The 13,781-nt window shown below is 41.6% G+C and overlaps 1 pseudogene; it reads left to right on the top strand.

Moving 5' to 3' along the window:
* Nucleotides 1-13,268, top strand: part of LOC140485918 (NXPE family member 3-like) — a 37,122-nt pseudogene extending 23,854 nt beyond the window's left edge.
* The last annotated feature ends 513 nt before the right edge of the window (nucleotides 13,269-13,781 follow it).

Below are 13,781 nucleotides of genomic sequence, written 5' to 3'. Positions count from 1 at the left end.
ATTAGGCTACGGATCAGCCATGATCTCATTGAAGAGTAGAAAGGGCTCAAGGGGTTGAATGGCCTACTTGTGTTTTCATGTTCCTTTGTAACACTGTCGTGTTCAGAGGGGCCAGAGCAGTTAACACCATCTCTGGCTTGGGAAGGAGTGCTGACCACTGTCTAGTGAGGGAGAGGGTGTTAAGCATTGCTGCAGCTATTGGCATGACACACCATTATACACTTCAGTATGTTTTACATCAGCTGTGAAAAGCTCTTAAAAAGTCTGTGTAGGGTAAGTATAGGGCAAACTTCCCAGGTCTTTGACTCTGGCCAATCACACAGTAATCTCAGCAGAATATAACCTACAATCAGAAGATTAAACCTGCTAATTTAATCCGATGTAGGAGCAGAAGTAGGCCATTCTGCCCATTGAGTCTGCTGTTCTATTCAATGAGATCATAACTGATCTGATAATCCTAACCTCCACTTTCCTGCCTTGCCCTAATAACCTTTGATTCCCTGACTGATTAAAATTCTGTTTGTCACAGCCTTTACGATAATTAATGACTCCTTCTGTGGGAAATAATTTGACAGGTTCACTCTGTTATCATGGGGAGAAAGTGAGGACTGCAGATGCTGGAGATCAAAACTGAAAAATGTGTTGCTGGAAAAGTGCAGCAGGTCAGGCAGATTTCCTGAAGAAGGGCTTATGCCCGAAATGTCGATTCTCCTGCTCCTTGGATGCTGCCTGACCTGTGCTTTTCCAGCAACACATTTTTCAGCTCACTCTGTTATCATCTTTGTCTTCAATGTGCAGCCCCTAACTCTGAGAATATCTCCTCCATTTCTGGCTACGTCCACAGGGTAACAACCTCTCTGTGTCTGCTGTGGTGAAACCTCCAAAGAATCTAAATCTCCAAAGTATGTTTCAATAATGTCATTTCTTACTCTTCTCAACTCCAATGAAAAAAGGCCCAACCATCTCAATTTCTTCCCCAGACCCTGGACTAACCTAATAAGCCTCTTCTAGACTGCCTCCAATGCCACTATACCTTTCCTTTAAAAAGGAAATTAAAACTGTTTACACTATTCCAGGTGTGGTCTAATGAAAGCTTTGAATAGTTGATGCAAGACCTTTTTATACTTTGACTTTTATATGTCGTTGCCCCTTGGTATAATAGCCAACTTTCCATCTGCCTTTTCTATCACCTGCTGAAATTATAAGCTAGCTTTTTAGGGTTGGTGACGATTCGCCACGGCACATTCGCCGCCGCCGATTAGCCACTGCCGGTTTGCCACCAGCGTTTCTCCACTGGGTCTTTTGACCTCTGGAGACTATTCACCACCGGAAATATATACATGTACTGATTGTTTTCCCTCCCGCCTGTGCTATCATACTTCTCAGTCCCCTTTATTTATACAACAACATAGTACATATTGATAAAAAGAGGTGAAATAAATATCATTTTATTGGTTTATACATAAAAATGAGTTACAAACAAACACTTGTGGTGGTGAATCGTCCTCAGCGGCCAATGGGCGGTGGCGAAGCGTCCTCGGCGGTGAAAGGCAGTGGCTAATCGGTGGCGGCGAATGGTCCCATCCCAAGCTTTTATGATTTGTGCATGAAGACCCCCAAATCCCTGCAGTTAAATAATATTCAGCCTCTCTGTTTCCTGCCAAAATGTAAAGCCACGTGTTAGTTTTCACATTATATTTGTGTCTACTCACTTATCTATATCTCTCTGCAAATACTTTGGTGTTATTTTCACCAGTTGCCTTCCTATGTTTGTTATTTGCAAAACTGACTGTGTGTTCACTTCCCTCATCAAAATCCTTATGATAGACTGGAAATATTTGTGGCCCCAGCACTGATCCCCAGTACTTACAGATTCCCATCCTGAAAAATTCCTTTTTATCCCAAGATCAAGAAAGTTGAGGACAGCATCAAATTGAATGAAAAAACAACAAGGTGGAAAAGAGAGGTGATAAACCATGCAAGCTTAAAAAAAAGAAAGATTTTTTGCAAGACCAACACTTTTTTGGTCACTTAGATTGATGATGCAGTGCTAATGTCTTTCCACCTGGAGAAATGGTGCCTTATTGCCTGAATTCCTTTTCAACCAAGATGTATCCGTAACTTGCATGTGATGCAGCAGTTTCACAAATACGATATTGCTCCATGGTAGAGGATGAAGGAACAGAATAGCTGGCTTCATTGTCTGCCAGTTACAGAAGTGAGAAGACAGACACTCAATCGAATAGATTTTCCACTGGACAGAGGGTCAGTATTCCAGCATAGCAGATTGGAGTTGCACATTGTAGTGATTAGCCAGGTGAATCTCATTGACTATGCGATTCTTGATTGGCCCTGGTTAAGAACCCCAATTAGGGAGCCCTGGCTGACAAAGATAAACAGCAAGTTCAGGGAGTCTCCTCATTCTAGGCAATGGCTATGAGCTGGCTAGTCACAGCATAGATTCCGTGAACATGTAAATAAAGGATGGCTTGATGACATATTCCTGGCTTCCATGCAGGTAATTCAGTGGTGACAAGGGAACACAGTATGTGCCTGAAGAAAATTTGCTCGCAACAGTCGTCATGATTTGGGGTAATCATTTCTGGCAACATGCCTTTATTTGCAAAGCTGGACTCATTCGATCCCACTGTTGAAGACTAGGCCCAGTATGTGGAAAAATGCAATATTTTTTTCTGGACAAATGACATTGGGGCAGATGAAAAGCAACGAGTAATCCTTCTGACTGCTTGTGGACCCACAGCGATTTTGGTTTATTAGGAACTTAACTTTCCCTGAGGCACCAGACACTAAAACCTTTCAAGAATTGACCAAGTTACTTAAGGAATATTATGACCCAAACCACCAGTAATTCTGGGATGCTATAGATTTTATTTGGCAGTTTGAGAACTGGGGGAATCCATATTGGGATTTTTGACGAGGTGAATTCGATTAGCAGAGGTGTGTGATTTCAGGCTAACACTGAATGAGATGCAAGGTTTGTGAAGGTTTGTAGCTCAGGTTGAGGTTTAGGGTGTAGGTTTGCTCGCTGAGCTGTAGGTTTGATATCCAGACGTTTCATTACCTGGCTAGGTAACATCATCAGTGGCGACCTCCAAGTGAAGCGAAGCTGTTGTCTCCTGCTTTCTATTTATAGGTTTGTCCTGGATGGGGTTCCTGGTGTTTGTGGTGATGTCATTTCCTGTTCATTTTCTGAGGGGTTGATGGATGGTATCTAGATCTATGTGTTTGTTTATGGCATGGTGCCACATCCATGCCATAAACACATCCATGCGAGAATGCCAATCAGCTGAAGCCCCACTGGACATCAAAAATGCACTCCAATGGTCTTTGTCATTAGAAAATGCAGCAAGAGGAGCATGGGAGCTATAGGGCATGTCAATGGTAGTGGGCACCCTCACTTGTCCGACTGAGCTTGGGGAACACCACGTGAGGGTAGGCAATCACAGAGCATCATGCAAGGCATATCCTGAGCAGAGGGACCGAGGGTCAGCTTACAGCAAAACCCCACAACAACAATGAACTGAGATTGGACAATAACACGTGAAACTTTGCTCGGCCTCATGGACAGTAGCCCTTCATGAGACCTGATGAAATTGACATTTAACTGGAAAAGCTAAGCTTCAGGTCATGAATCATGCGGATGCTTTTAATGTTTTAGTCTAGCCAGAAAGAACTTACAAAAGAGTTCACTTGAATGTGGAAAGATTACCATACACCTCAAAATACATTTCTCCTAACAGGCCAATGATCCCCTACCATCCGTTTCGGTCAGTACTGATCATGAAAATCCCCTCAAGTAATCTATACTTGGAGAACACGAATATGGGACATCAGCAGGTCACCATCAAAGTTACTGCCAACTATCCATCTGTAGCTCAGGAACAGGGCAAAACTGCAAAATAAATAGCTTGTAATTGCAGTGCAGTAAATTGCATTGAATCTTTGGAATCCACTGGTGTTCTCCTCCTATGCAAATGTGCTTTCATGCATCAAGAATACAGAAAATACTTATGGCTGTAAAGACACTTGGGTTACTCAAAACCGGTGCAGAAGTGTGTGTATTCCAGGGTTATGGACTGAATACATAAACAACACAGATATCCCAGAAAGAGTTCATATTTTGTATATTCTATGGCAAGGATAACAGGGACAATGTCCAGGGTGTACTCACTACTGCCAGTGAAAAGAATTTGAACTAGAATCCCTATGGTGTAGAAACAGGCCCTTCAGTCCAACAAGTCCACACTGACCCTCAGAGTATCCCACGCAAACCCATTCCCCTACTCTATTACTCTACATTTACCCCTGACTAATGCACCTAACCTACACATCCCTGAACGTTATGGACAATTTAGCATGGCCAATTCACTTAATCTGTACATCTTTGGGTTGTGGGAAGAAACCCATGCAGACACAGGGAGAATGTGCAAACTCCATGCAGATAGTCACCCAAGGGTGGAATCAAAACTGGGTCCCTGGTGCTGTGGGGCAGCAGTGCGAACCACTGAGCCACCAGGAATAATGTATTACTTTCACATTTTATTTGCTCTTTACTTTTATGGAGGAAGTTAAACAGTCTAATATAGTACCATACATACAGGAGGCTGTATTGAATAGAACAGGATTACATTCTCCAAATGTATCCTGTGTAGTGGCTCCACCATCACCCAGCTGAGCCAAGTATCTCAGTAGAGAACAAGGATTAACAATGGGACATCTTTCTCATGACAGTTCAGTGACAACAAGTGATAGATTTGCCCACTGACACAGCCTTGTTCAGACTATTACTCAGAGTAGTATTGTCTCTGCTTTTGTACGTCCGGTAGCAACAGCTGATGGTCCTCCTGGGATCACCGTTATCATGGAATCTGTGATTAACTGGATGAAAATATATTGATATTTGAAAGTATAGTGCATCATAATTTTCTTGTCTTTTTCCCTTCATTTTCAGCTCCGGGTCTTGGAAAACGTGTCCGGGGACAGCCCATTGTATCACCATCTGGTTTTTATTATAAGGACCAGTGGATGTCATCGACCTGCGATATTTACCACCTTGACACTCCTGCAAAAATGACAGACTGTCTTCGTCGAAAAAATGTTTATCTGTTTGGAGATTCCACTATACGTCAGTGGTTTGAATATTTAACTCAATCCATTCCAGGTCAGGTGATTATTGTGTCTGTCCATTAGTCCCTCTAGTTTTGTAAAAATTTGAAAATCTGTCTACCCCACCTCATGTGCAACTGTCCACCTGTCCATCTGTTAGCCTCTCTCTCTCTCTCTCTGTCTGTTGACCTGTCTATCTCTCTACCATCTTGTCTGTAACATCGATACTATATGAGAGGCATATATGACACTTGAAATTTGTCAACTGGATTTTAACAAACTATTCTCTGTCTTCCATGACCATGCTGACTCACTGCAGATCCCATGTGACTTAATCTTCTGGACAAGACCTACCGTCATCAAACATCTTCATCACTTCCTCAAAGTACTCAATACCCACACAGATACAGGGAGAATTTGTGCAACCAGACGTTCCCCGCACAAAGCCATATCGACTATTCCTAATGAGTCCATTCCTTTCCAAATGCGAGTAAGTCCTCTCATTAAGAATCTTCTTCAATAATTGCTAGACAACAGATGTAAAGCCCCAAAGTGGCCCATAATTTCCTGGATTGCCTCTATTGCCCTTAAAAAACAAAGACTCTTCTCTTTTTAAAATGATTTAGAGTCCATTGATCCTAATGTTAGTTCTTACCTTGTGCTGGTTTTCAAGAACATTCCAGATTTTTTTCTGGATCTTTCAGATCATGTATAACATTGGATCAGTTCCTTCTGAAAAGCTGTTTGTTACCAAGCAAAATTTTCAGACTTCTCTTCCTGGGATTATCAATCACTCAGTGTATAAATTCATTTTTATTTTATTGAAGTTGAATGCTGTTCAGTGTAAGGCTATTCCTTGTTACTGGTTTTTTAAAATTCTCTGTTTACTTTTCCACCCCTGTTTCCTTTCATTTTTGTTGCTGATGCCACACGACTGGCCATGTCTCCTTTAGGAGTGTCGTTTCAGGAATTGCAGCTCTAAGTTTAACATCGCAAGTACAAGAGTTTGTACTTACATGTTTCTGACTCTCTAGCATTTGTACCAAATAAGGAGTAATGATGTCACCGGCTTTCATTTTCATTTCACACTAATTTGAAGAAAGAAATTTGTCTGCACAGAAATAAACATTCTTACTGTAGAGAAGTGTTTTATAAGCAGTATTGAGTTTTCAAAACTCAATCAATTCTGTAAGGAACATTTGACTTTCTTTATGAACATGAGAACTGAAGGCATTTGGGTTTTTTTTTCACAAACACAAACACAAAGACAGGGCTTCTAGCTTGAAAGGTATTATTCAGAAAGAAATTCATTCTGTCTTATGATTGGTCAGTGTCTGGAAAGAGTTCTGTAAGACTGTTGGAAGTTCAAGAGGCTGATGCTGCTGACTTATTGTCTGGATCCTTTATGTTCAAGGCTGCTTCTAGTTGATCTTCAGTTAGATTTCCAAATATTTACCACTGAGATCTTAAACCTTTTTTTAAGCAAACGGTGCCCCAGGATATGAGCTTTTCCTCCAGAGATTCTTTATCTGGTGTGACAATACTTGTTATCGCTTGTATGATAAGAAATTAAGCATAGGGGCTATGGTATTGAAAGATTCAGCAAACATTTTAGTTATCTGTTAGATGCAATTATTACTTCAACAAACACCTGATGGTTTGGAATATTCTTAATCCATTTGTTTGCAATGGAAGAACATTCTGCTTGTACCATTTCAGACTTCAAGCCACCTCCAATAAGAACTGTAGTCTAGTTGGTCTTCAATCAGTTTCTGAAATAACCACAAAAATCATTGGGGTATTTTTCACAGATTGCCACCATTGCTAACCATGATAGAATACTTTGCTGGAAGCAGAATTACATCTGATTTATAGTAACACTTTGCAACATAAGAAACTGAGTGTGAATATTATGATATTGAAGAATTCGATATTATTGCAGCTCTCAATTATACACACACATTGTTTTTTGAACTATGTAAATGTCTGGACTAACAGTAAGCCATTTGATTGCAACTGAGCAGCTTGCTTCAGTAGCCTTCAATGTTTCAAATGACACTTGGGGTCAGATGGGGTATAAAATCTTTATACTTTCAAGTCACTTCTATAATGATATCACTGATGATATCATTAACCAGTCTTGTAAAGGTGTACTGATATATGCAACATTAAATATAAAATAGACAGGCACGAGGTTGGAAGAACACAGCACACATGGTACCTGGCTTGCTGTGTTCTTCCAGCTTCCTGCCTGTCTACTTTGGATTCCAGCATCTGCAGTTTTTTTTGTCTCTAAATACAGGTTTTAGTGCCATCTCCAATAACAAGAGGCCAGGGTCTTGGAACCTGAGGTGCAGCTACAGACCTAATGGGTGGACTTGAGTAGGGTTCAGATTCATGGTCCATTAAGGATCTCATTAGGACTAAACACGAGCAGACTGTGTGATGCTGTCCCATTCAATCTCACTGTGGGAAATAGGGAGTTGGTTAGCTCAGTCAGCTGGACTAGTGGGTTACAATGCAGAGTGGTGTCAAAGTGTAGGTTTAATCCCTGCAAGAGCTGAGTTTACCATGAAGGACTCTGCCTCAAAGTTACCCCTTGCCTAAGGCATGGTGACCCTCAGGTGAAACCATGACCAGTCATCCCTCTGTAATGAGGGAGTAGCCCTATGGTGTTGTAAGACTATGGTAACCGTAACTTCTCATTGAATATGGGAGACAGGTTGGAGCTGGAGTGAAAGATGGTGGGAAGGTCACCAACTTAATTTTACAAGCCCCTTTGCTTTCATATCCGGTGGCTGGGTGAGCCCTGACATTAGATCATGGAAAACCTCCAAGTTCAATGCATCAGGACTCCACCAGGTGGTGGTGAATCTCAGGGAAACATCACAAACAGTTGCAAATAATTCTAATGATTGAGACACAAAAAATAATGAATCCCTGATTGTTGCCAAATTAATTAAAATTCCAATGACCTATTCAGATAAAAGTTATTGTTTGTTCCTTTCTTGATGGTAATGGAGTAAACAGCTTTACAGTTCAGTAACTCTGAGGCAGCCTCCTCATGGCTTCATTTATGACTTTATCCCAAGTTTCCAGCCCCTGGATCCAAACTCCCTCCCAGTAACATTCCCCAAGGTATGGCTGTTTTTACTGTGTTTTGTAGCATTTCCCATCTCAGAATAAATCAGATTGCTGTGGAGTAATCCTGACAGTAATATAACCTTAACCTTGACTCCTGCTCTTTCTCACCTTGTGAAATGCTTCCCCTCCTCACTCAAGTAACTAATTTCTATCATTTGTGTGTGTTGCTGCAGCTCTCAGGCCATTATCTCCATTCCTCGTCCATTACTGTCCTCTCACTGACTGGATCATGTGTCAATATCTGAACCAATCTTTGTTAATCATTTTGCTGCAAACACAAACTGTTCAAGAAAGCCAGCAAGTATGTCAGAACCTGTGCAGAGAAATAGGGTTAACATTTTGAGTCTGATCTGACTCTTAAGAAAAGAATTATGTTGTGATGGAACTGCAGAGTGATACTTACAGAAATTTTGGGGTTTTTTTGTCCAACATGTTAGCCCAGAATAGGTAGAAATTCCTGCTGGGCAATCAGTAATGTATTAATTTACTGAGTTGACTCTGTATAAGTTCTATCGGGTGGCATTCAATCAACAGTGATGTCCTCCAGGATATTCTAAACTCTGTGACCCCACAAAGTTAATTTGAAATTTCTATTCACTCCCTCAGAATTACTTTATAGGGAAGATGAAAAAAACTCACACTGTGTTAACTTGTTACTGTAAAGTCAGCAGAACACTGGGAACAGGTCAGCAGTCTGTCTCTTCAATGGAGAATGGCTCATGAGTTTAAAGGGGAGAAAACATAAATTGTCATACAATAGCTGAAAGCAAACTAAGATACATAGAAAATGGAACACATAAAACATTGTAGTGCAGTATAGACCCTTTGACCCTCTGTTGCACCGATCTGTGAAACCAATTTGAAGCCCATCTAGCCTGCACTATTCCATTATCATTCATATATTTATCCAATGACCATGTTAAATGCCCTTAAAGTTGGCAAGTTTACTACTGTTGCAGGCAGGGTATTCCACACCCTTACAACTCTGAGTAAAGAACCTATCTCTGACATCTGTCCTATATCTATCACCCCTCAATTTAAAGTGATGTCTCCTCATGCTAGCATTCACGATCTGAGGAAAAAAGCTTTTCATGTCCATCCTATCTCATGCTCTGATTATCTTATCTGTCTCAATTAAGTCACCTCTCAACCTTCTTCCAACGAAAACAGCCTCAAGTCCCTCAGCCTTTCCTCATAAGACCGTCCCTCCATACCAGCAACATCCTGGTAAATTGCCTCTGCTTCCAATGCTTCCACATCTTTCCTATAATGTGGTGACCAGAACTGTACACATACTCCAAGTGTGGTCTCACCAGAGTTTGTAGAGCTACAACATGACCTCATGGTCTTGAAACTCAATCCCTCCACCAAGAAAAGCTAATGCATCATATGCCTCCTTAACAACCCTATCAACCTGGGTGGCAATTTATGTACATGGACAGTGAGATCTCTTTGCTCATCCACACTACCAAGAATCTTACCATTAACCTAGTACTCTTTATTCCTGTTACTCTTTCCAAAGTTAATCACCTCCCACTTTTCCACATTAAACTCCACTTGCCACCTCTCAGCTCAGCTCTGCAGCTTATCTATGTCCCAGTGTAGCCTTCAACATCCTTCCACACGGTACACAACACCACAGACATTATTTTCATCCACAAATTTACTAACCCATCCTTCTACACCCTCATCTAGGTCACTTATAAAAATGACAAACAGTAGTGGCCCCAAAACAGATCCTTGCGGAACACCACTAGTAATTGAACTCCAGGATGAACATTTCCCAACCAACACCACCCTGTCTTCTTCCAGCAAGCCAGTTTCTGATCCAAACTGCTAAATCACCGTCAATCCCATACCTTCATTTTCTGCAACAGCCTACCGTGGAGAACCTTATCAAATGCTGTTCTGAAATCCATAAACACCACATCAATGGCTTTGGCCTCATCCACCTGTTTGATCACCTTCACAAAGAACTACAGGAGGTATAGACTCATTTCTCAGCTCCCCTGTGTTTGCTGCATGATACCAGTGCACACTTCATGTCAGCAATCATTCATTAGAATAGCAGTCTGGAAAATGTGCAGACAAATTTTGAGATCTGCTGTCTGCAACTGAGAGTCCTCCACTTCCAAAAACCATGAGCATCAGCAACATTGTGGCTTAGAACATCAATTCTGTTTTGTGTTTTAGGTCTGAAAACATTGGATCTTGGTAATCCTATCAAGATTGGTCCTCATTTTGCAGTGAACATGGAGATCAACATTGTGGTAGAATTGATAAAAGATCTTAAAGTAAGGGAACCCTTAGGAAGCAGCAATCATAATATGGCAGAGTTCAGTCTGGAGTTTGAAAGAGAGAAGGCAAAATTGGATGTAATGGTGTTACAGTTAAATAAAGGTAATTATGATGGCGTGAGAGAGGAACTGACAAAAATAGACTGGAAGCAGAGGCTCGCGGGGAAGACCGTAGAGCAAAAATGGCAGGAGTTTGTGGGTATAATTGAGGACACTGTACAGAGGTTCATCCCTAAGAAAAGAAAGATTATCCAGAGGGATTAGACAGCCATGGCTGACAAAGGAAGTCAGGAAATGTATTAAAGAAAAAGAGAGATCCTATAAAGTGGCCAAGAGCAGTGGGAAATCAGAAGATTGGGAAGGCTACAAAAACAAACAGAGGATAACAAAGACAGTAATAAGAAAGGAGAGGATCAAATATGAAGGTAGGCTAGCCAGTAATATTAGAAATGTGAGTAGAAGTTTCTTTCAATACATAAGAAACAAACGACAGACAAAAGTAGACATTGGGCCACTTCAAACTGATGCTGGAAGCCTAGTGATGGGAGATAAGGAAATAGCAGGAGAACTTAACAAGTACTTTGCGTCAGTTTTCACAGTGGAAGACATGAGTAATATCCCAACAATTAAAGGGAATCAGGGGGCTGAGTTGAGTATGGTTGCCAGTACAAAAGAGATAGTGCTAGAAAAGCTAAACAGTCTTAAAATTGATAAATCTCCCGGCCCCGATGGGATACATCCTAGAGTTCTGAGAGAGGTGGCTGAGGAAATAGTGGAGGCATTGGTTGAGATCTTTCAAGAGTCAGGGAAAGTCCCGGATGATTGGAAGATCGCTGTTGTAACCCCATTGTTCAAGACAGTAGATGGAAAATTATAGGCCAATTAGCCTAACCTCGGTTGTTGGTAAAATTCTAGAATCCATCATTAAGGATGAGGTTTCTAAATTCTTAGAAGAGCAGAGTCTGATTAGAACAAGTCAACATGGATTTAGTAAGGGGAGGTCATGCCTGACAAACCTGTTGGTATTCTTTGAAGAGGTGACAAGTAGGTTAGACCAGGGAAACCCAGTGGATGTGGTCTATCTAGACTTCCAAAAGGACTTTGATAAGGTGCCACACGGGAGGCTACTGAGCAAGATGAGGCCCTATGGTGTTTGAGGTGAGCTACTGGGATGGATTGAGGATTGGCTGTCTGACAGAAGGCAGAGAGTTGGGATAAAAGGTTCTTTTTCAGAATGGCAGCTGGTGACGAGTGGTGTCCTGCAGGGTTCAGTGTTGGGGCCACAGCTGTTCACATTATATATCAATGATCTGGATGAAGGGACTGGGGGCATTCTAGCAAAGTTTGCAGATGATACGAAGTTAGGTGGACAGGCAGGTAGTACTGAGGAAGTGGGGAGGCTGCAGAAGGATCTAGACAGTTTGGGAGAGTGATCCAGGAAATGGCTGAAGGAATTCAACGTGAACAAATGCGAGGTCTTGCACTTTGGCAAAAAGAATAATAGCACAGACTACTTTCTAAACGGTGAGAAAATTTGTAAAGCCAAAGCACAAAGGGATCTGAGAGTGCTAGTCGAGGATTCTCTAAAGGTCAACATGCAGGTTGAGTCCGTGATTAAGAAAGCGAATGCAATGTTGTTACTTATCTCAAGAGGGTTGGAATATAAAAGCACTGTTGTGCTACTGAGACTTTATAAAGCTCTGGTTAGACCCTATTTGGAGTACTGCGTCCAGGTTTGGTCCCCACACCTCAGGAAGGACATACTGGCACTGGAATGTGTCCAGCGGAGATTCACATGGATGATCCCTGGAATGGTAGGTCTAACATTTGAGGAACGGCTGAGGATCCTGGGATTGTATTCATTAGAGTTCAGAAGATTACAGGGAGACTTAATAGAGACGTACAAGATAATATATGGCTTGGAAAGGGTGGACGCTAGGAAATTGTTTCCGTTAGGTGAGGAGACTAGGACCCGTGGACACTGCCTTAGAATTAGAGGGGGTCAATTCAGAACAGAAATGCGGAGACATTTCTTCAGAGAGTGGTGGGCCTGTGGAATTCATTGCCGCAGAGTGCAGTGGAGGCTGGGACGCTAAATGTCTTCAAGGCAGAGATTGATAGATTCTTGTTGTCTCGAGGAATTAAGGGCTACGGGGAGAATGCGGGTAAGTGGGGTTGAAATGCCTATCAGCCATGATTGAATGGCGGAGTGGACTCGATGGGCCGAATGGCCTTACTTCCACTCATGGTCTTCCCATCCAATTCTGCACCTTTCCAAGACACCTGCGTTACGTTTCAAATGTACTGGATGAAATTAGAGGAGGAGAAAACACAGTTATAGCCATTACCCTAACGGCCCATTTCACCCCTTTTCCTGCTGAAGTCTATATTCGGAGAATACAGAATATCAGGAGATCAATTCTACAGTTACTTGACAGGGGTCCGGATACACTGGTTGTAATAAAGACAGCCGATGTCCGGGAACAGCCCCCACAGATCATTAGCTCTGCCAGTGACTGGTACGCTTATCAGTTTGATTCAGTGATGAGGAAGATGTTCACAGGCATCAACATGGTATTTGTTAATGCCTGGGAGATGACAATAGCACATTACATTCCTCACCATATACATCCCAGAAGAATTATTATAAAGAATGAAGTCAGTGTGCTTCTTTCATATGTGTGCCCATCTGTAAAATAATGAAATTTTTATGGGATCAATTATAACCAGGATTTTTTATTTGTCATCCGATTCAAAATCTCAAGTATAACTTCATATTTTTAGGGGTCTATATCACCATTTCTACAGGATATTACTATCTGACACTTGTCGAACAATCCTAGTCTGAACATGCCCACTGAATATCTATGCACGTCATACAAACTGATCAATTATTCAGCACCTCCCCACACTCCTGCTCACACAATCTCTCACCCACATAACATCTCACCTACACAGACTCTACCTCACACATGCCACACAATTCAAGCAAATACACATACTTCCTCTTGCATGTTCATACACACACTCTCTCACTCACACATCACCTTCCATGTATGTGCACATACACACGCTGTTTCTCTCACGCACATCATTTTCTAAATACACACAATTTGATTTGCACACACTCACACCAACTTACACATTTGTCAAGAAACAAACACACATGCGTTCAATCCCATATGCACAGGTATGTACACTGCTTTGTCTCTT

Source organism: Chiloscyllium punctatum, chromosome 15 (assembly GCF_047496795.1).
Source record: "Chiloscyllium punctatum isolate Juve2018m chromosome 15, sChiPun1.3, whole genome shotgun sequence".
NCBI lineage: Eukaryota > Metazoa > Chordata > Chondrichthyes > Orectolobiformes > Hemiscylliidae > Chiloscyllium > Chiloscyllium punctatum.
This window is presented reverse-complemented; position numbering and strand designations above follow the sequence as displayed.